The 24,237-nt window shown below is 39.2% G+C and overlaps 1 long non-coding RNA gene across 7 annotated transcripts in view; it reads left to right on the forward strand.

Annotated features, from left to right (window-relative positions):
• Positions 1 to 324: 324 nt before the first annotated feature.
• The window catches only part of LOC140693413 (uncharacterized), a 49,101-nt gene continuing 25,188 nt past the window's right edge, over positions 325 to 24,237 (forward strand). For 3 of the 7 annotated variants that reach the window (XR_012069168.1, XR_012069174.1, XR_012069169.1), the window contains exons 1-3: positions 325 to 600; positions 3,155 to 3,269; positions 8,213 to 8,347. This is a non-coding gene — a long non-coding RNA (uncharacterized lncRNA). Of the gene's footprint in view, positions 601 to 3,154; positions 3,270 to 8,212; positions 8,348 to 15,160; positions 15,414 to 20,393; positions 20,492 to 23,029; positions 23,143 to 24,237 lie in introns of those variants that run through there. The other 4 variants (XR_012069170.1, XR_012069171.1, XR_012069172.1 and 1 more) reach the window with 3 other exon arrangements.

Here is a 24,237-nt window from a genome sequence, read left to right on the forward strand (position 1 = left end):
TGTTTCTATTTTTAGTTACTAATTTGGACTAAAAATTAACAAGTTTGCTTTTTTCATCTAAAACATTGGTTATTTTATGAATGAACTGTAAGGATTTTAAATAACTTTTCAGTAATTTCAACAAAGAAATTATCTTTAAGGCAAAAATATATGATAGTTTGCAAATCAATTTTTATTATATCTTCACCTTTACCAGTGTCATATGTGTGTGTGTTTACACAAGTGCTTTAACTACCAGCAATGTAAGAAAAATCTGTGTACTAAAAATGTGAAAATAGTTTCCTGGTTTGTGTTTTCATTCTCCCAATATAGGTTTTGGGTGACAAGCTTCTATTTGCAAAAGTATACACCCTGTGGGAGGTGCTCTGTACATACGCTGAGATACTGCACATAATATTGCCTCTGAAGCCCAATGATCTGAAAACCCGGTCCTCAGCCTTTGGTAATTTCAGCTGTTTTATGAAAGTCCTCCAAGTGGATCAAAGTATCATCAAGCCGAAGCAAGAATTTTTCATTGCCCTATTTGAGAAGAGCTGCGTGAATGACTTTTATATTCAGGATAGAGATATATTCTTCAATCCCACCACCAGAGGCCGCATTGTAAGTCTAAACCGAGTTTAGCTGCTGTCTTGGGGATGATTTAGAACCTGCTGTTGAATTATCAGTGATTTGGTTTGGTTGGTTTGGTTTGGTTTTTAAAAGCTGCCCATAAAAAGGAAAAAAGAGAAAGAAAAGAAATATGCCTAGAGATTCCTGTTAGGATAGTAAACAGTGTCTGGTTAGTTACCCTGTGTAAACCACACGCTCTCTTAGAATCTTTTTAGGTTTACTTCATCCTTTCTCAGATCAAGTATCAAGTAAGGGACAGTGTTAAAAAAAATTCAGGATTAACAGGCTTGTGAGCTCCAGGATCTGCAAGGCAGCTTTCCCTCCCCATGGTGTAAGTCAAATGGCAAAAATGAAATAAAGCACCACATATCTCCTCCGGTGTTAACAGGAAAAGGCTAATCTTCTGGACCTTGTTTGTTCCTGGGTAAAATGAAGATAATATATCAGGAGGCGACAAGCTCATTTAAGGCAGGCACCATGTTGCCTTGTTCACTGCTGAATCCAAGGCACCGGGAAGGCTGAGTTTAACGAGTGAATGAATGAACTGTAGTCCCCCCAGAGTTACCATGTGGGACAGTGAGGATTAGCAGCTAAGAGCATAGACTCGAGAGGGAAGGGTACAGCTCAAGTGATGGGGTGCATGCTTAGCAAGCATAAGGTCCTGGGTTCAGCCCCCAACACCTCCTCTAAAATAGACAAATAACCCTAATTACCTCCCCATGCCCCACCAGAATTACCTTATTATCTCCCCACCACCAAAAAAGAAAAAAAAGAGAAGAGGCCAAGAGCGTAGACTCATGCTGGAATACATGTGCTGGTTTCTCGCTGTCGACCTTGTAAATGTCACTTAGCCTCTGTGTCTCTCAAGTTCCTCACCAATAAAATGGGGATAATTTTAGCACCCACCTCGTAGAGCTGCTATGGAGATTAATGAATCTATGTCAATGTTAGAACAGTCCTGGCTAATATTAAGTACTATGCATCTGTCAGCTTTTTTCATAATTACTGACAGATGTTATTATCGACCAAAGAAGTATTAGTTCTTTGTAAGGGAAATGCATGTTAGACCATTTCATTTATCATTTTCTGTAATTCAGGCTTTTCCCTCTGAAATACCATTTTCTGTCTGTGCACTAGAAAGCCACAAGTTTTTCCAAATTTCATCTGTCTGGGTTCTTGTCATGACGGCAATACTGCAGAGTGCTGACATTTTTTAGGGACTCTGTGTGAGATGACAGCGACCCCTCAAATTCAGGAGCGCTTTCTCTAACTGATAACATCTCGCTTGAAATGAAGTTTTTAAAATAACAGCTTCAGACGCTTAATGATGCCATAGATGCAAGGATGTTCTATCTAAGCTCTTTAAATAAATCCTTTCATTGAAATAAAGGAAATACTATATTATAGCGTTCTATGACTTTGCTATCTTTGCTATCCATTTATCTGACTCTCTAAGACCAAAGAAAGCAAAGAATGAGATTGATCATTACTACTGTGTGGTACACATATTTGTGGATGAAGACAATACTGAAATGTACTGTTTAAGATATTAAAATAGACACTAAACTGCTGCTTGATGCACATGCACGAACAGAACAGGGAGCTGGGTGCAGGGAGCAAACACTGAGTTTCCTGGATCAGAGACCCAGCATAGCAGTCCAGCCCAGCAGTCCATATGATTCATATTTATGTCCCAGCAATATTAGCAGTGAGAGTCTGAAATGAATTTTGGGGACACTTGCAAACAGCTGTCATGATTACTAATGTGGGACACCAGGATTCTACAGTGTTTAGTTGGAAGCTGCGCACAACCAGTTCTTTTCCACTAAAGCCTCTTGTAATTGCTGGTCCCACATCCAGGCTGAGGAATCATCTCATGTGGTGTTTGGGAGGGAGATAAGTGGAGTCAGGACCCATGTTAAGGCTGGGTGGGTAATAATCTGGTGCTAGTACAGGAGAAAGGAAAGTAGGTCAGGTGGGAAGGAGAATGACTGGATTTAAATTTTGGTTCTTGAGTAAGCTAATTATATAACATCATGTCAAGTTTCTTTGTTGTTTATATTCCATGCGCTGTCACCGAATAACTACTGAATTGTGGGGACAAAAAGCCTGGGTTTTAGAATTGACCCTGCCCCCAACCTGCCAGAGTCCAGGTTCCTCTGGGTGTCCAAGGAGGGGGCTGAACCATCAGGTGTCCCTCCACTGCAGCAGTTTGGGCACTTGGTTGGCCTAAATTTTTTGCTGTGGAAGACTGGCTCGGTTGTAGGACATTAAGCATCTGCAAGGCTCTCACCAGGTACCCACGGTGGTCCTAGGACTGTGACATCCAAGCATTCCTTTCCACCCACGTTTACAAATGACCCTCAGGGGGTTAGTATTAATCCTGGGTGAGAATTATGAAAAATTATATGGTACCTCCGTCCCTTCTGGCAAGTGAGGGCCCCTTATTTACAAATGACCACGAAGTGTTAGCACCACATTTTATCAACAGAACACGTGAACACGTGGTGACAGTGATGCTCACCTGTTTGCTTCTGCTTCCCAGTGCAACTTCAGCCTATGTCAGAGGACCTCAGCTGCCCCAGCGAACAGGGCCTTCTGTACAGGGAATGGGCTCCTCCTCGAAGCACAGACAAGAAGCAGCCCTTAGATCTCCTCAGGTGAGCTGTTGTGGAGAGCACTCCAGTGGGAAGAGCTCAGGGTTGCCCTCACAGCATCTGAGTGTGACAGTCCTCCAAGAGTATTACCAACCAGGAAGCACACAGGAGCTCTGAGCTTTGTTGGCCCCAAGTTTTTACTGGAGGCTTTATTAAAAAGACATAATTTATTGGGTCACTACCAACATGGCTAACCCAAACCCTAATTGTAAGTCAAAACTTTCCTTAGCCCAAAACGCTGAGCCCCTTCATCTCCTGGTGGTCACTCACTTGTCACAAAGCTCAAAGCCCCACTCCTCTAATCACATGGTTGGTGTCTCTGACAGGCCAGTCCCCATCCTGAGTCGTCTCATGGACACAAGCCATCCAAGGGTCCACCATGAATTGCAAAGGCACTCCTACTTGGAAAATTTAAAGCCTTTAGGGGTTGTTCAGGAACTGGGATCCAAGACCTACCAAATTCTTCATTAAATAGTAGTAAATGTTCGATTTCACTTAAATTATAAAATAAGAGAGAAATTCTCACTGCTTTGCTGTATCTGATGTTTGACACCGGTTCACTACACCACGTGACTGTAATGTCGCGCTCAGCATGTCTTCTCAGAGCAGCAGTGCCGGCTGCTCCCCGGGAGATTATGCTGTTTGGGCAAGGCTACTGGGGGGAGGGAGGCCAAGGAGAACCGAGCAAACAAAAATAATCGGGCGAATAAGGAAAAAATGTAAGATTGAAAAGAAGGAATTAACACAGTTTTGAGATGGGAGGCTTGGGGGGAAGTGAGTCAAGAAAGCTATCTTTGAGTAGGTTACATGTGAGCTGAGATGGCGATAAGGAGGCTGGACTTTGAGGATCTGGGAAAATTCACCCCAGGAATAGAGGCAGCTTGTCCATTGGCCCCGAGGCACAAATGTACTCAGCAGGTTTGAGGAGATACTGGAGCCAGCGCTGGTGAGAGTGCTGAGACGCAAGGTTTAGAAGGGCTTCAGGAACATGGAAAGGAGTGTAGACTCTAAGTGCAGTGAGAAGCAGTCATGATAGTTTAAGCACTAAAGTAATTTTCTCTCACTCACAATTTTTCAAAGATAATGTGGAGAATGAATTGCAGGGATCCAGGAAGCAGGGAGGCCGGGTAGGAGGCACTTGGAGTGGGCCAGATGAGAGATGGTGGGAGCCAGGGAGGAATGCGTTTGGGGAGTGGAGCTGACAGGATGCAGTTATGGGCTGGCTGTGGATGGTGAGGAGAAGAGGAGGGTCAAGTTAGCCCCAGGTCGGCCTGGAGCCAGGTGCCTGTTCTTTCTCATCTCAGTGCCCCATGCAGGTGCACCTACTTTGGCAAACCTCTTAACTTTCAAAATGAAGGTTTTATAACACGGAAGTCTTTGTGTTTGTTTCACATTTTTTGGAAAGATTCAAACATGTACAGAAGTAGAGAGAACAGCACAGCCAGCCTGCCTGTATCAGTCACCCAGCTCCAGAATTATAAACTCAGAGTCACTGTTGTTGCACCTTTCATCTCCACCTCCTCCCTTCCCCCACTATGGGATCATTTTGAAGACAATCCTACATAGCTTAACCTTTCATTAGTGATATGACATGGTCTCTTTCTAATACAATTGGAATATTCCTTTTTTTTTAAGGGTTACAAAATAATTCCCTGATTGTCACAAAAATACACTTTTAAGTAGTTTTGGGGTTGAAGTCAGGATCCAGAATAGGTTCAGACATTGCAGCTAGCATATCTCTCAAGTGGGTTCTAATCTATAATTTTCCTGTTTCTCATTTTCCTTGAAATTTCTGAGGGGTTCCTCTATTTCCTGTTTGTCTGATTTCATTCTCCCCTGTGGTGTTAGACTTGTTTCTACATCCTATGTATTGGCTTTAGCTAAGTGATTTGATCCTCCCCTAAAATCTTGATCTGATTGAGGTTCAACTTTGTGCAAGAATACTTGTTCTGTGAAGTTTTGTACTCCTCTCATAAGGTACATATTGTCCAGTTAACTCTTTTTTGGTGACAGCAGTCAATAATGATTGTCACCCGGGATCATTATTTCATAAGGGATTTTATTTCATGTGGTCATACTCTTATTTTCTCCCTCAATTATCAGCAGGATCACAGACATGAAGAGGCACTTTCTCATTAACCAGTGTATCGTGTAGAACACAGTTTTAAGAGGATGTTTGTACATATGTAAATATTTAAAGTTGATACATTTTTCTTTTCTTTTAATTTTCTTTTTCTAATGGAGGTACTGAAGATTGAATCTAGGACCTTCTGCATGCTGAGCACACACTCTGGCACTGAGTGTACCCCATCCCCCTTGAGATTAATGTTTATATGATATTTTCCTTCTGTTATTTTTGTTTTATGTTACACAGAATTTGACTGCAGGGCAATGGGTTTGATGGCTCTTTAATCATTCTTTATGGGCTTTTGGGGTTTGTGTGTGTGTTTGTGTTTGTAAAGAAAACAATTTTCCCACTAGTTTAAGTATGTTTTACTAAGGAAAATATGTTGATCTGTTCCCTGCTCCTGGTCCATGTGTTCCCTTTGTTGCTTCCCACTAGTGACCCCTTGATCTCTGTGACAAGACTAGCATGTCTTTAATCCAGGTTGAAGGAGATCTGAAGAGATTTATACAAGGAGATGAAATTTGAAGACAATGTATTGGAAAGTATTGAGAAAGTTAATCATTAGGAGAAGGTCTGGGGTTGAATTGTTATGTGCACAGAAATCTAAGCTATGAACCACCAAGACAATTATTAACTCCAGGGAAAACAAAGCAGGGAAGGAAAAAGTAAGGCTAGCAGACAACTTGCTACACCTGTGAACAGTCTGTACAGAGTCCTAATAATGTAAAGCAAGGATACTGAGCTGATCAAAATTATAATGTAATTGTATCAAAAGTTTGGAAGAATGAAGGTTTGGGTGTGTAGATGAGATGGTGTTTGAAAGAGAGCTGAATCCTCATTTTCCAAAATAGAAAGTTAAATAGGTGATACATAAAGATGAAAAAGTCTGTAGGCTGTGTTACAAGGATATTAGTCAGAGATAGGGAGTAATTATTCTAAAAGTCAGCAGTAGGAGCTGAACGTGGTTGCTTCTGGCCAGGAAATGGGGCGTTTGTTGGGAACTGCTCCTTTTTACAATCGGTTTTCGAGAACGGTTTGACTATTTAATGAATGTGTGGTATAAATTTGATAAAAGGAAATCAAAGCTGAATTTTGAAAAATTGATGTTAAGAATTGGGGTGTTTTTGACAGAGAGAGATAACAATTAGACAAAACTACATTTGAAGGGATCCTCATTATTCCTAGCATTTCAGCAAGGACTAGGATGCAGGCATCTGTTTAAGGTTCAAAAATTCTTTCTGACCTTCTTGCCGACATGTAACCTTTGGAAGTAATGAACACTCCGTCACTGTAAATATCCAGGCAGAGGCTGCCTGACCAGCTCTCTAACTGTAGCAGGGTGTGTTTACCATTGGCCAGTTGGAGCAGGCAACTTCTAACATTCTTTCAGTTTTGAATGTGGCATTTTCAGGACGGATAGTTGATAAGTATTTATTACAAAAAGCTTAACAAGAAAGAGTCCAATACACCTCAAACCCATTGCCAGGGTTTTCTCTGCCAGATACCATCCTGAGCCTGCCATCTGTGAGCCAGGCCACAAAGCCCAGTCACATGAGAATGAACACACTTTGTCACTCCTATCTGATTTGGCATTGGGCTCAGCCCTTTTCCCCATGGGATGGTCCAAGCCCAGGTCTCTGATGATGGAGCTGGTCTCACAGCAGCCCTGTGAGCGCTGGTCCAGCCCAAGGGGGTTCCTGCGTGAAGTTTCCCAGGACTACAGGCTTTCCTCTGAGCTGAGTCCCCCCTAGCGGGAAGCTCCAGCCTGAGCCGGAAGCCTCAGAGAGAACTCAGAGCTGAGGGAATCCACAGGTTTTACCCAGCACTGCCTAGTCAGCAGTGAGCCAGTTGAGGGAATTATCAGCAAAAGCAAGACACACCTGAGCCGCCGTCTCATTGTTCCGCCTCAACCCTAAACCCTCTGTGTCTGCCTGTCTGTGTCTGTCTCCGTCTCCCTGTCAGGACCAGCCTGGCACCGCTTCATGCTCTGCCTCCTTTCTTCTAATCTTGCCTCCCTGGCCTGTTCCATCTACTCCAGATTAACTGAGAAACATTGAAGGGTTTTTAAAACCTAGGAACAACAGTCGTGCTAGATACAAAGAATACAGGGCAGTACCTTCCTCAGTCACATCCCTCCTGCCCTCTCCCATTCCCACAATGAGTTTTATAAATATTTTGTCAGACAGACATTGCACTCCCAGTTGTTATTATTATCAGCCATTTCCTTATTATCTGTGGTTTACGATTCATTTGCTCCAGGGAAGTTCCCGAGATAAGGCAGGAGCAGATGACTGAGCCAGTTGTTGGTGTCCACTGTGTGAAGCCTGTTAAGAATGATCTTTGGGGGGATTTGTTGAATGTGCCAGACTGTCCAGTGAGTGGTGATGATCCCCTGCAACTGCTCTGGAGTCGGCCTCGTCCCCTCCATTGCTCTTTTCTCATTTATCTCTCATCAGCAGGTGAACCAGTGATCAGTACTTCTATGATATGTAAAACATTTCTTATTTCACGGTAGAATTTCGGGGCTGCTATAAAAAGGCATATGTTTTAAGTGTGAATTGTCAGAGGTTTAAACGTAAAGCCACCTTGATTTAGAATCAGAAATTAATATGATGGAGGGAGGGTATAGCTCAGTGGTAGACTGCAGGCCTATCATGCATGAAGTCCTGGGTTCAATCCCCAATGTGTCCATTTAAAAAATAAAGAAATAAACCTAATTATGACCCCCCAAAAAACAAAGAAAAAAGAAATTAACATGAGGATGAAGCTACAGAGTGATTATATGTGTCTTCTGAAACTTCCTTCTGTCTTTCTGCAGGAAATTCTATGGGAAGAAGGTCTGAATCTTCTTTGCTTGGCTGGGCTATTACACTCAGATGCTCCTCCTGGCAGCAGTCGTGGGGGTGACTTGCTTTCTGTATGGATATTTTAATCAACATAACTGTACCTGGAGGTAATTTCTCTTTATTCCTTGTTACCGTGCTTACTTAACTTAGAATGACATTCTCCAGGAGCATCCATTTTGCTACAAATGGCCTATATTGTCAGTATTTATGGCCGAGTAGTATTCCATTTTATAAATATACCACTTCTTTAGCCAGTCATCCGCTGATGGACATTTAGGCTGTCTCCATGTCTTGGCTATTGTAAATACTGCTGCTATGAACATTGGGGTGCAGGTATCCTGAAGTAGGGTTCCTTCAGGATATATGCCCAGGAGTGGGATTCCTGAGTCACATGGCAAGTCTATTCGTAGTGTTTTGAGGAAACTCAATACTGTTTTTCACAGTGGCTGCACCAAACTGCATTCCCACCAGAAGTGTAGGAGGTTCCCGTTTATCCACAACCTCTCTAGCATTTGTCATTTGTGGATTTTTGAATGATGGCCATTCTGACTGCTTTGAGGTGATACCTCATTGTACTTTTGATTTGTGCATCTCTAATAATTAGTGATATTGAGCATTTTTTCATGTGCCCATTGATCATTTGTATGTCTTCATGGGATAATTGCTTGTTTAGGTCTTCTGCCCATGTTTGGATTGGGTTATTTGGTTGTTTCTTATGAAGTCATATGAGCTGCTTATATATTCTGGAGATCAAGCCTTTGTCAGTTTCATTTGCAAAAATGTTCTCCCATTCTGTAGGTTGTCTTTTTTTTTACTTATGGTGTCATTTGCTGTACAGAAGCTTGTAAGTTTCTTAAGTCCCATTTGTTTATTCTTGCTTTTATTTCTATTGCTTGGGTAGACTGCCCTAAGGGAACATTTCTGAGATGTATGTCAGATATTTTGCCTGTATTTTCTTCTAGGATGTTTATTGTATCTTGTCTTATGTTTATCTTGCTGAAGAGACCGTCTTTATTCCATTGTATATTCTTGCCTCCTTTGTCGAAGATTAGTTGACCAAAAGTTTGTGGGTTCATTTCTGGGCTCTCTATTCTGTTCCATTGGTCCATATGTCTGTTTTGGTACCAAGACCACGCTGTCTTGATGACTAACTCTACAGTATTGTCTGACGGCTGGGAGAGTTATTCCTCCAGCCTCTTTATTTTTCTTCAGTAATGCCCTGGAAATTCTATGTCTTTGATGGTTCCATATAAATTTTATTGTGATTTGTTCTAGTTCTATGAAATATGTCCAGGGTAATTGCATAGGGATTGCATTAAATCTGTAGATTGCCTTGGGGTGTGTGACCATTTTAACAGTATTGATTCTTGCAATCCAAGAGCATGGGATACCTTTCCATTTTTTAAAGTCTTCTTTAATTTCCTTCACCAGTGGTTTATAGTTTTCTGTGTATAATTCTCTCACGTCTGTGGTTAGATTTATTCCTACTTATTTTATTACTTTGGGTGCTATTTTAAAGGGGATTGTTTCTTTACTTTCTTTTTCTGTTGATTCATCATTTGTGAAAAGAAATGCAACTGATTTTTGAACATTAATCTTGTAACCTGCTTCCTTGCTAAATTCTTCGATCAGCTCTAGTAGTTTTTGTGTGGAACTTTTAGGGTTCTCTATATATAATATCATGTCATCTGCATATAGTGACACTTTTACCACTTCTTTTCCAATTTAGACCACTTTTACTTCTCTTACTTGCCTGATTGCTGTGGCCAGGACTTCCAAGGCTATGTTGAGTAGGAGTGGTGATAGTGGGCATCCTTTTCTTGTCCCAGATTTTAGTGAGAAGCCTTTGAGTTTTTCACCGTTTAGTGCTATGCTGGCTGTAGGCTTGTCATATATATCTTTTATGATGTTGAGATATGCTCCCTCAATACCCACTTTTGTGAGAATTTTTATCATAAATGGGTGTTGAACTTTATCAAAAACTTTTATGCATCTATTGAGATGATCATGTGGTTTTTGTCCTTTCTCTTGTTGATGTGAAGTATTACATTGATTGATTTGCATATGTTGAACCACCCTTGTTTCCCTGAGATGAACCCCATTTGAGCATGATGTATAATCTTTTTTATGTTCTGTTGGATTCTATTTGCTAGTATTTTGGTAAGGACCTTTTGCATCTGTGTTCATCAGTGATATTGGTCTGTAATTCTCTGTTTTGGTGGTGTCTTTGCCTGGTTTTTGTATCAGGGTGATGGTGGCTGCATAGAAAGTGTCTGGGAATATTCCTTCTTTTCAATCTTCTGGAAGAGTTTGGAAAGGACTGGTATGAGTTCTTTTTTGTGTGTGTGTTAAAATTCCCCGGTGAAGCTGTCCACTACTGGACTTTTATTTGTAGGGAATTTTTTTTTATTGTTTATTCGATTTCATTCCTAGTGATCAGTTTGTTCAAGTGGTCAGTTTCTTCTTGATTCAGACTTGGTGGTCTGTATGTTTCCAGAAACTTGTCCATCTCCTCTAGGTTATCCATTTTTTTCCATGTAGTTTTTCATGATATTCTCATATGATATTCAGTATTTCTATGTTATTTGATGTAATTTCTCCATTTTCCTTTCTTATTTTGCAAATTTGTGTTCTCTCTTTTTTCTTCTTTGTGAGTTTGGCCAGAAGTTTGTCGATTTAATTTACTCTTTCAAAAAACTAGCTTTTGGTTTGAATATTTTTTTATTTTTTTAATCTCTATTTTTTTTATTTCCTCCCTGATCTTTAATGTTTCCTTCCTTCTGCTGACTTTTGGGTGTTTTTGCTCTTCTGTTTCTAGTTCTTTTAACTGGTGGGTTAGATTGTATATTTGATATTGTTCTTATTTGAGGAAGGCCTGTATCGCCCTAAACTTTCCTCTTAGCACTGCTTTTGCTGCGTCCCAAAAGTTTTGTGTGGTTGTGCTTTCATTTTCATTTGTCTCAAGGTATTCTTTAATTTCAGCTTTGATTTCATCATTGACCCATTGGTTTTTTAATAGCACGTTGTTTAATCTCTATGCTTTCCTTTTTTTCTCTTTTGTTTCTCCTTAGTTGATTTCTAGTTTCAATGGCATTGTTGTCAGTAAAGTTGCTTGAGATAATTTCTATGTTCTTAAAATTGTTGAGGCTTATTTTGTGACCAAGTACATGATCAATCCTAGAAAATGTTCCACACGCACTTAAAAAGAATATATATCCTATTTTAGGGTGTTGTAATGCTCTGAAAATATCCACTAAATCTAATTTTTCTATTGTATCATTTAATTTCTCTGTTGCCTTCTTTATTTTCTGTCTGGAAGATCTGTCTAGTGATGTTAATGTGGTGTTAAAATTTCTGACAATGATTGTATTCCCATCAATTTCCCCATTTATCTCTGTTAGTAGTTGTTTTATGTACTTAGGTGCTCATGTTGGGTGCATATATACTAATGATTGTAATATCCTCATCTTGTATTGCTCCCTTAATCATTATAAAATGTCTTTATTTATCTTTCTTTATGGCCCTTGTTTAAAGTCTATTTTGTCTCAAATCAGTACTGTTACATCTGCTTTTTTGGCATTTCCAGTTGCATGGAATATCCTTTTCCGTCCATTCACTCTCAATCTATATGTGTCCTTCTCCCTAAAGTGTGTCTCTTGTATGCAGTGTATTGAAGGTTCCTGCTTTATTATCCAGTCTGCCACTCTGTCTTTTGACTGGAGGATTTAGTCCATCATTTACAATAATTAATGATAGATGAGTGTTTATTGCTATTTTGAACTTATTTTTGCAGTTGATTTGGTATTTCTTCTTTGTTCCTTTCTTCTTCCTTTTGTGGTATGGTAACTTTGTTTTGTATCATCTTGGATTGTATTTAGTTTTTGTGACTCACTTGTAAGTTTTTGGCTTGTGGTTACACTTTTTTGTAAGTTTGTTAACCAATTACTGTAACTGTGTGTACTAAACAGATAGAAATGTAATCTCAAACCCATCCTATGGAGAATACAATATTTAAAAAAAAAGAAGAAGGAAGAAAAAATACTCTATATTTTCTTGCTTCCCTCTCCCACTCAATGATTTAGATATCTTCTTTTACAGTTTCATGTTTATTCTATTTATAATTCATGGTAGATATCACCTTTCCAGTTATGAGTTCTCATTCCTGTAGCATCCTGCTTCTTTTCTATTTAGAGTAGACCTTTCAATATTTTTTTGCATGGGTTTAGTGTTGCTAAAGTCTTTTAGTTTTTGCTTCTCTGTGAAATTCTTTATCTCTCCTTCTATTCTAAAGGATAGCCTTGCTGGAGAAAGTATCCTAGGCTGCATCCTTTTTTTCATTAAGAACTTTGAATATATCTTGCCACTTCCTTCTGGCCTATAGTTTTTCTGTAGAGAAATCAGCTGAGAGCCTTCTGTTGTAACTCACTCTTTGTTTTTCTCTTGCTGCCTTTAGGATCATTTCTTTATCCTTCAGTCTGGCCATCTTGATTATGATATGTCTTGGTGTGGGTCTCTTTAGGCTCTTCCTGTTTGGGAACCTCTGAGCCTCCTGTGCTTGGGTGTCTGAATCCTTCTTTAGGTTTGGGAAGTTTTCAGTCATGATTTCTTTAAATACCTTTTCCATCCCCTTTGTTCTTTCTTCCCCTTCTGGAACCCCTATTATGCATAGATTGGCATGCTTTATATTATCAGATAGGTTCCTTATATTGCTTTCATTGTTATATATTTGTTTTTCTCTCAGCTGTTCTGATTGGGTGCTTTCTGTTGTCCTGTGTTCTAGGTCACTTATTCGTTCCTCTGCATTATCTAGCCTGATTTTTACAGCCTTTAGGTCAGATCTCATTTCAGCCAATTAATTTACCAATTCTAATTGGCTCTTCTTTATAGCTACTATTTTGTTTTTGACATATTTTATGTCTCTAAACACTATCTCTTTTAGTTCCTTCAGTAATTTGATCACTTCTTTTTTGAAATCTTGATCTAGTAGGCCATCAATGTCTATTTCATTGATCATTCTTTCAGGGGATTTCTCTTGCTCTTTTAATTGGGAATACTTCTGCTTTTTCATACTGCTCATATCTCTCTGGCACTGTGGCTTAAGGAGTATCAGTTATCTATTGTGGTCCTTAAAGGAGTTTATTTATTTATCTATCTAAAGCCTATGTGGAAATAAAACTTAAAAACGAGAGAGAGAGAGAATTTTAAAAAAATGGAGGAAAAGAAGGTTTGAAAACAGTGTATAATCAACAATAGAAGAGCAAGTAGAAGCAGAATAGCAGTCGAGTTGAGATGTCTTTTTAAAGCCTTAATAAAATGAAGAAAAATATCAAAACACAATATTTAAAACCTGTGAATAATCAATAACAGATCAAAACCAAGAGAATTAAAAATGAAATGAGAACTGTAAATGTATAGAACTATTTAAAAACTAAGGATTAAAAAGGTAACAGAAAATAAAACAGGTATAAAAAGATTTAAAAAACAAAGATGCATTCTCCTAGAGACTGTGCACTCTTAATGGTTTTATTGAGAGGTCTTTGTGTCTTCGCCCTGTTTCACGAAATCAGCTTGCTCTCTTGGCCCCCTCGTCTGTGCTACTCACAGTGTCCGTCAGCAAGAATATCGTGCACCTCCAACACTGGGTCAGGTGCTGCTCTCCTTCGTGGTGGGCAGGTGGGTTACTCCCCCTCCAGAAGCCACAGTCAGTGCTGTGCCAGTTGCTCCATAGGTGGGCTCAGCTTCAAGAATAACAGCTTTATGTAGGTATAATTCACATACCATAAAATGCAGCATTTGAAAGTGTGCATTAGTGTTTTAAGTACATTTCAGGGCTTTGTAGACATCACTCCCAAAAGGAACTGGTACCCTTTAGTAAGTCAGTCCCTAACCTTCCTTTTCCCTTAGCCCCCAGCAGCTACCACTCTACTTTCTGCCTCTATGGATTTGCCTGTTCTGGGCATTTCATATAAGTAGAACCGTACAGTATGCTGCCTTATTTGATTGTCATCTTTCATTTAGTGTGACGTAGTCTAGACTCATCCATGGTGTAGCATATATCAGTACCCAAATTCCTTTTTGTGTTCAAATAATATGCCATTGTTATAAATACTCCACATTGCTTATCCATCCATCAGTTGATGATGAATAATTCTGCTGTAAATGTTCATGGACAAGTTTTTGTGTGAACACATATTTTCAGTTCTCTTGAGGATATATCAGAAAATGGAATTGCTGGGATTTATTCTACTTTTAAAATTTTGAGGAATTGCTAAAGTAGTTTTTATAGTGACTGCACCATTTTATATTTCCAGTAGTAATGTATGAGGAGTCCAGTTTCTCCACATCCTAATCAACACTTTATTACTGGGTTTATAGATACATATTTATATATCCTATATCATATATATTTGTCATCCTTGTTGGTATGAAGTGGCATGTCATTGTGCTTTTGATTCTGTTTCCCTAATGCCTACTGATGTTGAACATCTTTTTATGTGCTTATTTCCCATTCGTATGTTTTTTTGGAGAAACATCTATTTAAATTCTTTGCCCATTTTAATTGTATTTGTCTTTGTATTGTCACGTTTTAAGTCTTCTTTGTCTATTCTGGATAAAAGTCCCTTATCAGGGAAAATATTGGAAATAATTTCATCCATCCTGTGGATTGTCTTCTTACTTTCTTGATGAAGCCCTTTGAAGCACAGAAGTTTTTAATTTTACTGAAGTCCAGTTTACTTGATTTTTTTCTTTTGTTGTTTGTGCTTTTGGTGTCATATATTACAAGTATTTGTAATCCAAAGTCCTGAAGATTTTCTCATTGTTCATTTTCTAAAAGTTTTATATTTTCAGGTCTGTGATTTATTTTCAGTTAACTTTCATAAATGGTGTTAAGATAAAAGTTCAGTTTTCTTTCTTTCCAGGTGTATGTGCAGGCGTTCCAGCATCATTTTTCTAAAGATTATTTTTTCCCCATTGGATTGTCATGGCACCTTTGTCAAAAATTATTTGGCTACGTGTAAGAGATTGTTTATGGACTCTCAGTTCTTTTCTCTCAATCTATTTGTCTGTCCTATATGCAAGTACCACACTGTGTGGGTTAGTTTTGTTAGTGAGTTTTGAATTTGGAAACTTGAAATCTTTGTTCTTTTTCAAGATTGTTTTGACTATTCTGGGTATCTTGCATTTCCATATTAGTTTTAGGATCAGCTTGTTCATTTCTGCCAAAAAGCCAGAGTTGCATTGCATCTATAGGTCATTTTGAGGACAATGGCCATCCTAACAATAATAAGGCTTCTGATCCATGAACACAGAAGAGCTTTCCATTTATTTTAGGTCATTTTTAACTTCTATCAGTAGTATTTTAGTTTTCTATATACATGTTTCAGACATTTTTCTCAGTATTCCACATATTTTTCTTAATATTCCTAAGTATTTTATTTTTTTTGATGCTATTGTAAATGAAAATGTTTCCTTCATTTTATTTTTACATTATTCTCTGCTGTTGTATAGAAATATAATTACTTTTTTATATATTGATTTGTGTCTTACAATTTTGGTCAGACTGGGTTATTAAATATAATAGGAATTTTTTTCTTTACTCTCTTTATTTTCCTTTGTCAATTCCTTGTGATTTTAATATATAATATCATGTCATCTGGAATCAAAACAGTTTTATTTCTTTCTTTCTAATCTAGATGCTTTATTTTCTTTGTTTGCTTTGACTTGAACCTCTAGTACAATGTTGATTGTGTGAGGAAATATTTCAGTCTTTCAACATTATGTATGATCTTTGCTCCAGGTTTTTCATAGTTGTTCTCTGTCAAATTGAGGAAGTTCTCTTCTATTTCTAGTTTTTATACATTTTTTCTATTAATATGGCATATTACATGAATTGACTTTTGTATGTTGAACTCCCTTTGCATACCTGGATATATCCCACTTAATTGTGGTCTATTTTATATGTTACTGGATTGGATTTGCTTGTATTCTGTTGAGGATTTTTGCATTTATATTCATAAGAGATAGTCTTTAGTTTTCTTGTGATGTCTTTGTCTGGTTTTGGTATCAGTGTGTACTAGTCTCATTGAATAAATTGGGAAGTGTTCCCAACTCTTTATTTTTAGATGAGATTGTGAAGCATTGTTTTCTTTTTTTTTTGTTTGTTTTTTCTTTAAGTAGTTGATGGAATTCACCAGCAAAGCCATACGGGCCTAGCATTTCCTTGTAGGAATGTTTTGGATTACTATTTTCATCACTAATTACTGTAGGATTATTTGAGTTTTCTATTTCTCCTTGAATTAGCTTCAGTCATTTATGTCCTTCTAGGAATTTATCAATTTCATCTAAATTATCTCATTTATTGGCTATATAATTATCCACAATATTCCCTTATATTACTTGTTATCTTTGTAAGGGCAGTAGTGACATCCTTCCTTTCATTTCTCATTTTAGTAATTTGAATCCTCTCTTTTTTTTAATACTAGCTAAAAATTTGTCAATTTTGTTGATCTTTTCAAAGAAGCAACTTTTCTTTTTGTTTATTATTCTCTGTTGTTCATCTATTCTCTATTCCATTTATTTCTGCCTTTAGTATTTTGATTAGAATGTTTAATTCATTTACATTAATGTAATTTCTTATCAGGTTGAAGGTACATCTGCTATCTGCTTTCTATATGTCTTTTTTTATCCATTCCTCTATTACTACACTTTTTTGTTTAAAGTAGGCATTTTCAAGTGTTCCATTTTAATTTGTTATTTATTTTATCTTTTTTCCTCCTCCTCCTCCTTCTCTTCCTCCTCCTTACTTCTCCTCCATTGCCCAGAAGATTATAATTAACATCTTGTTTTAAAGCAATCTAGTTCACATGAATGCCAACTTCATTTCAGTAGTGCACCAAAACTTTGCTTTGGTATCAATCTTTTCCCTCCCCCTCCTCATGCTGTCACTGTCTTACAAATTACACCTTTATGCATTTATAAGCACATCTACACAGTTTCATAAGTATTGTTTTATGCAGTTGTCCTTTACATCAAATACAACCAAGCATTTACATGTAATACTCGATTTATACTGTTTTATTTTTTTACTCATGTAGTAGTGATCTTTATTTTTCAGGTGAGTGTCCTTTCATTTACACCTGCTGGATTATCCTTAGTATTTCTTGTAGGGCAGGCCTGTTAGCAATGGATTCTTTCAGATTTTGATTTTGTAGCAGTGTCTTAATTTCTCCTTTAATTTTTTTAAAGAATCATTTTGCTGGCTATAAAATACTTGGTGACAGTCTTTTCCTTTTATCACTTTGACGATACCGTCCTACTGCCTTCTAGTCTCCATGGTTTTTGATGAGAAATCAACTGTCTTACTGAGGAGCCTTTCTATATGTTGAGCCACATTACTCTTTCTGCTGTCAAGATCCTTTGTTCTTCTGTTTTGACACACTGAGTCTGATGTGCCTATTTTAGATGTCTCTATGTTTATACCACGTGGAGTTTGTTGAGCTGCTGGGATGTACAAATTAATGTTTTCATCAAATTTGTGAAGTTTTCAGCTATTATTTCTTTATTTATTCTTTCTGCCCCTTTTATTCTCTCCTACCTTCTGGCGCTCCCATTATGTGTGTATTGGTATTGTTGATGGTGTCCCACCTATCTCTGACACAGTGTTCATTTTTTTTCATTCCTTTTTCTTTCTGATCCACAGACTGCATAATCTCAGTAGTTTTAATTTAACTGACTTTTTCTTCAACAAGTTCATATCTACAGAGAAACCTCTTATTGAAGTTTACATTTTAGTCATTATATTTGTATTTCTAGAATTTCTGGTTGGTTTTAAAATATAAATTTTATTTATTGATATTCTCTGTACAATGAGATGTTCACATAATTTAATTCTTTAGACATGGTTTCTGTTAGTTTTTTGAACATATGTGTAATTGCTTATTTATGTCTTTGTCTAGTAAGTCCAGTGTCTGGGCTTCCTCAGGGAGTTTCTATTGACTACTTTTTCCCCTGTTATGGCCAAACTATTCTGTTTCTTCATACATTTTGTAATTTTCTTTTGAAAGCTGGACATTTAAAATATTACATTGTGGCAGATCTGAAAGCCAGATTTTCCTCATCTCAAGGGTTTATTGTTGCTTCCATTGTCATTGCTGCTGCAGCTATTTATTTAGTTACTTTCCTGAACAAATTCTGTAAAGTCTGTATCCTTTATCATGCATGGCCATGAGATCAGTGTGTGTGAAGAATGCCTAGTTGTCATCACTATAATAATGATTGGACAGTGATTTCTTTCAATGCCTGGAGCCAATCATTTGAGCTGTTGCCCGGTGGCTGTGTGTCTGCGTGCTGAGGGATGCCCTCAGCAACGGCAGGCAGTCTGCAGCTCTTCCATAGCCTTTAGTTCTTGCTTATGCAGAACCTCAAGTTCAGCCAGAGTTGAAGGCTTAAGATTATCTCAGATTTTCCTTGCCCTGTGCCACACATGTGTACGGCCTTCTACAATTCTCAGAATTTTTTGGAGCTTTTTAACCCTACCTTCACCCCCAGAACGTCTCATTACCCAATTTTGCCTTCTAAATTTCCTAGTCAGCATCTAGTTAGCCTCTACTGGTACCATTGCCTCAGGCAGTTGTAATGTTAAATACTCACTGCTGATTGTTTTCCACAAACACTCTGGGGACAGGCTGTTGCACAGCATGAGTTTGTGAAAGGTCAAATAGTGACAGCTCTCTGGGGGCGGATTTTTTGGGTAACTTTAAATCACTTCTGCCCCTACCTTGATTGTGAGACTATTGCTTTTAAAGGCCACCATTTAGGTGTGGATACAGGGATGGGGTAGATCAAGTTACAATACCACAAAACTCACTATCTTTATGGAGATTTAGCTGTTTTTTTTTCTCAAATAAAGACTCCCTGGATTGCTGGAAGTCTTGGTTTAATTTCCAGAGTTCTACAGAGGTTAATTTTGACAAATTTTGCCATTGTCATTGCTTCATAGAGGAGTAAGTTTTCCAAGATATTTCCTCAGATATTCTAGAAGTGTATCCCATTTGCATTTGTGTTTAACTGAGTTACTTGCAAGACTAACTAATTCTATAGCTCCAGCCCCATTCACATAAGAGTCCACCTGCATGGCTTCTCCTACAGGGAGCAGTGTGCAACCTGTTGTCAGATTGTTGTTTTTCTTATTAAAGTGTAGGGGTATTTAAAAATATGCTCATGAATAGCCTTTTGTCATTTTTACAAGTTATGAAAATTCCACTAGTCTGTGGCTATTTTTTCCCCTCACTTTTCGTTGCTTTGATGAAATTCTCACTTTTAAGAATTTTCAGTATAGCAGTTTGTGGATGCTGATCACACGGGTGAGGCATTTAACTACTGTCTAAACCTCAGTCTTTGCTCTGATTCACTGTCTAAAGCATCTGAACACATCTACTGAACACCGTATACCAATGGATGCTGGCAGCCCTAATTAAAAAAATGCTTTTTAAGTAAAGCAAAAAAATATTAACTTTGACACTGGAAAAGACAAATCTCAAATTTCCTTGCTGATCTTGCTTTCTGTGATCATGAGCTACATCATGTTTTTAGAGCCGACAGGCATATTAAGCTACTGATTTTATTTCATCAGATTTTAGAATACAGAACACATTTCAGACCCACTTACAGCACCATATGTATATCTTTAAGGATATGTACATATGATGATGTCTTTATTATAAGTACCTTATTTTAAGTACCTACTGCTCTGCACCTCATTAAGGAAAGCTTGAAACTGCAGTACTTAAATTTTTCATATCACCATCATCCCATAGCATCTCTTTTGCACTTAGATGTTGTGTGGCAGAGTATTCTTCTGCTCCCTAGAAATGATCAATTTTGAAGGGGAAAAAAAACCCTCCTCAAATAAATATACTTCAAATCACACACTTATCTGAACAATGGCCACCATTTTAGTCCACACCAATTCATCTACTCATACTGACTCAGAGTCCTCAACATAGACAATCCACCCCCTGAAGTCAGGATCCTCAGCACACGTTCTATCCCCTCCCCATTCCTTGTTGATTCTGACATACTTTTGTCCAACGCGTCCTGCCCCGTCTCTTCGCTGCCTGACTGCAGTTTTTAATTTTTACCTTTGAGTTCCAGGCTGCGCCTAGTGATTTCCAGAAAAACACCAGACACCTGGCTCATCAGGAGGGGTGGGGAGGATTTCAGAAAGCTGTTAACCTAACTTACTTGCAGATAAGTGAGTGGCTATTGTGAGCAATCCTTCTAGATATCTGCCATGCCGACTGCATCCACCCCAGCAAAATAACGTAGCTCCTCCAACCACCTCTGCCTCCATTCATCTGGGTTTCTGCTTTCAGTGACACTCAGATGCTGCTGATGGGCATTATATATATATACATATTTTAATTGAAGTATAGTCAGTTACAATGTGTCAATTTCTGATGTACAGCACAATGTTCCAGTCCTCCATATTCACATATATATGTATGAATTCCTTCTCATATTTTTTTACTAAAGTTTATTACAAGATATTAAATATTGTTCCCTGTGCTATATAGAAGAAATTTAGTTTTTTAAGCTATTTTTATATATAGTAGTTAATATTTGCAAATCTCAATCTCTAATGGGCATTTTTAAAGCCACATCTGGAACCCTTGTTGCAGAAGAGTCTGAGAAATATATTTTCAACCTCATAGCCTTTTGGTTAGGAAGTTGGAATAAAGGCTGAGCTGGCTCACCTTACTTGTCTGCCTTTATGAGTAAAGGGGTCTGGAGTTTCAAGGCCCAATGAAATGTCCCAGCCCTTCAGCAGCAAACTCTTAAAGCAACCAAAATGCTCCCATCTACCAGAGCATGACTTGTCCTTAGACACTGCTGGACATAACCACCGACGCTGTCTAAGGCATCGTCTTCATCTGGTGCACACTTTCTTTAGATGTGTAATATCCTGATTAACAGGACAAGCTGGTTTGGATTCCCAAGGTCACAGGCAGCCTTCTGCCTGACTTTGGTATATATGTGTTCATTAAAGAGTCCTCTCTCACATCAGCTAGAGCTGCCTGGTGTGTGGTTTGCCAGAGAATGTGGGTGCAGTGCTCCCCACCAAAGTCCTACCAGTTGTTTTATTGCAGGAAGAGAGAGAGCAAAAGAGACAGAACACCAAGTTCTTGTCCAGCCTCAAACACAGTCACCCCCGCCCAGGGCTCTTGCTCTGGGACACACAGAAGTGCAGGTTAGCAGCGATGTGGCCCCGGTGTACTTCAAAACATGGTGTGGTTGTACTGGGCTATCTGTGTCTTTCATGGGCCCTGCAAAGTTCTCGGCTTCGTGAAATGGGGAACTAAGGAACTCCCACCCATGGCTGTAGCTCCCAGGGTTTGCACCCTTACGGGTTTTGAGGATTTACTGGCAACTCATTCTTTTTCACCGGGTCATTTCTCGGTTACAGGGCAGTCCTGTGACTTCCTTATCAGAACTGCTCCATAAATTCGGGATTTAGTGAAAGATGCCATTTTAGCCTGTAAGTTCAAGTTCAGGGAGGAGGAGGAAGACAGCACAGATCAGAATTGCTGTTTTCCTTTTTTTATTATTGTTTTCATAAGGCATCTCCTGTTGTCAAATAGACACTGAGCAAATGAATGACTGTTACACTCCCATTTGAAGGATGAGGAAAATGACACTCAAGGAGAGGAGGCAAACTTCCTGAGGTTCCAAAGACAAAAAGGGATGAGCACAAAATAAGATCCCTGCAAATTTCTTGGCTGCCATCAGCCTTTAGGTCAATGACAGAGTGCCGTGTGTAGTAGTAAAGTTGTAGCGTGCTTTCAAAAGGGTGCAGATGTCCTTGTTTTGTTGATACAATCACACTGTTTTGTCTGGGACTCTGAAAAAAGAGAAATGGGTTAGAAAATGTTGATTTCTCATCCTTGGTCCTTCCTCCCCCTCACAGATATGGACCCTTCCATCTGTAGCAGGAATAAGACAGCCCCAGCCTTCCTGTCTCATGAGATCAGTACTCATTCATTTCATTCCTGCCCACCTGTAGGAGATAAAGCACAGCGAGATTTTCATGTCCTGCTTCACTGATTCTTGTGAAATTAGGTGTTTGAAGATACAAACTCATGAAAGGAAGCTGCTTTTCTTAATATAAAGTGCAGTAATTTTCTTAGCAGAGAAGGAAATTGAGGATTTTCTTCATTGAAAAATCAATAGAGATTTCAAGAGCATCTGTATTTCTGATGCATAGATTAAAATGACAAAATCTAGAGGGATTACAGAAACACAAGGAAGATACCAAAAGTGTCTTTAAAGAGCTTTTCTAAGACTGGGCTTGTAAAGAGACTGTTAGTTGACAGAGACCCTCTTCTCACCTATAATCCCTCTCCTTAGGTTGGAAAGGGCCAGCGTTTCCCCTATGTGCAGTCCTGGTGCTTCAAGTGAGTTGTAGGGTAGGGCAGTGCTCATGGTGCTGCCTTCAGTTTGTCCATCGTAAGTAACCCCTGGCAGTCAGAGGGCGAGTGTGTTGCAATGACATGAACCATTCACCGTGCTCTCCGGGGTGTGTGCTCATCTCAGCTCATCCAGGCTCAGGTGATGGCAGAGCAGAGAGTGGTGGCAAGAGGTCAGCCATGAGTAGGAGGGAGCAACTGGAGTCAGCTGGGACCCAAGTGGCTAGGAGTTCCAGGTTGAATTCCCAGGATTTTCCACAGCTCATTCATTCAGCTAATACTTCTCCAGCATCAGTGATGTTCTGGTGTTTCCTTTGTAAACAGAACCATATCCCTGTCGTCATGAAGGTGACGTTCTAGTGGACATAAGAAATGATAAACGCAGAAGCAGATCCAGGTCAGGACACATGAGTGCTTTCTACTTTGGAGTGCACAAGGTGAGATCCTTTGGGAAGGAATGTATGATACAGGAAAATGTGGGGGAGAGAATGGACGTATCCCAGGTCTTATTTGGGTCCCTGGGATGCACCTCGTGAAGTGTGGGTCCTTGGTTTGCACAGGAACGAATCCAAGAGAGAGCCACAGTTCAGTAAATGTAGATTTATTCAGATAGATATATACTCCACACACAGAGTGGGCTGTTTCAGAAGGCAAGAGAAAAGCCATGAGGCGTGGGGGTTGGGTGCTCCAGTTTAAATTAAAAGTAGATACACACTCCACAGACATAGTGTGAACTGTCTCCCTCAGCAGAGAGAGCAGCCACGAGGTGTGGTTGTTAGTTTTTATGCCCTCAGTATCTTCATATGCTAATAAGTGGGAGGAATATTCCAACCGCTTTAGGGAAGGTGTTGGGATTCCCAGAAATTGGGCCACCACTCACCCTTTAACCTTTTATGGTCAGCCTTGAACCTGTCCTGGCACCTGTGGGAGTGCCATTTAGCATCCTGCTGTATTTCAGTGAGTGTGTATTGAAGCTCAAGATCTACTGGGAGTTGACTTTTCCACCGTCTCGGTGCTAATGACTGTGCCAATCTTTTAATGGCTGTGCCCGGCCCCCTTCCCTCCTGTCTCATGAAGGAGCTCTGGACTGATTGCACAATTGCAGAGCAGGGGACAGAGTGGAAAGAACTTTATAAGTGGAAGGTGGAAGGCAGTGTTGGTAGTAGAATTCTCAAGTGAATTATAAAGTAAGGGTCTTCTGTTTGCTGGGGGTACCTGGTCTCACATTAGGGAGCTGTGAGCCTTCGGGACTTCAGTGAGTGGGTGTCTCACTGTGTATACTGTGTTGCTTCTTAGGCGGCCCGAGGACAGTTGGCTTATAGGTGACCCATTCATTCAAGCAGGGGTCTCTTTGGGGATTTTCTGCACTTGAGGCTAACATGGGTCACATGGGGGGCAGGACCAGCCAGTCACAGCTTGGTCCACAGTCACCTAGTGCCCTCCCGGCTTTCATCCCATGGATGCGTCACCTCCCCCTCGATGGGGACAAGGTCACAAGTGGTGGGGCAGCTTCTCAGTGGCGAAGGCATTGC

The sequence above is a fragment of the Vicugna pacos genome, unplaced genomic scaffold (genome assembly GCF_048564905.1).
Source record: "Vicugna pacos unplaced genomic scaffold, VicPac4 scaffold_19, whole genome shotgun sequence".
Classification (NCBI taxonomy): Eukaryota; Metazoa; Chordata; class Mammalia; order Artiodactyla; family Camelidae; genus Vicugna; species Vicugna pacos.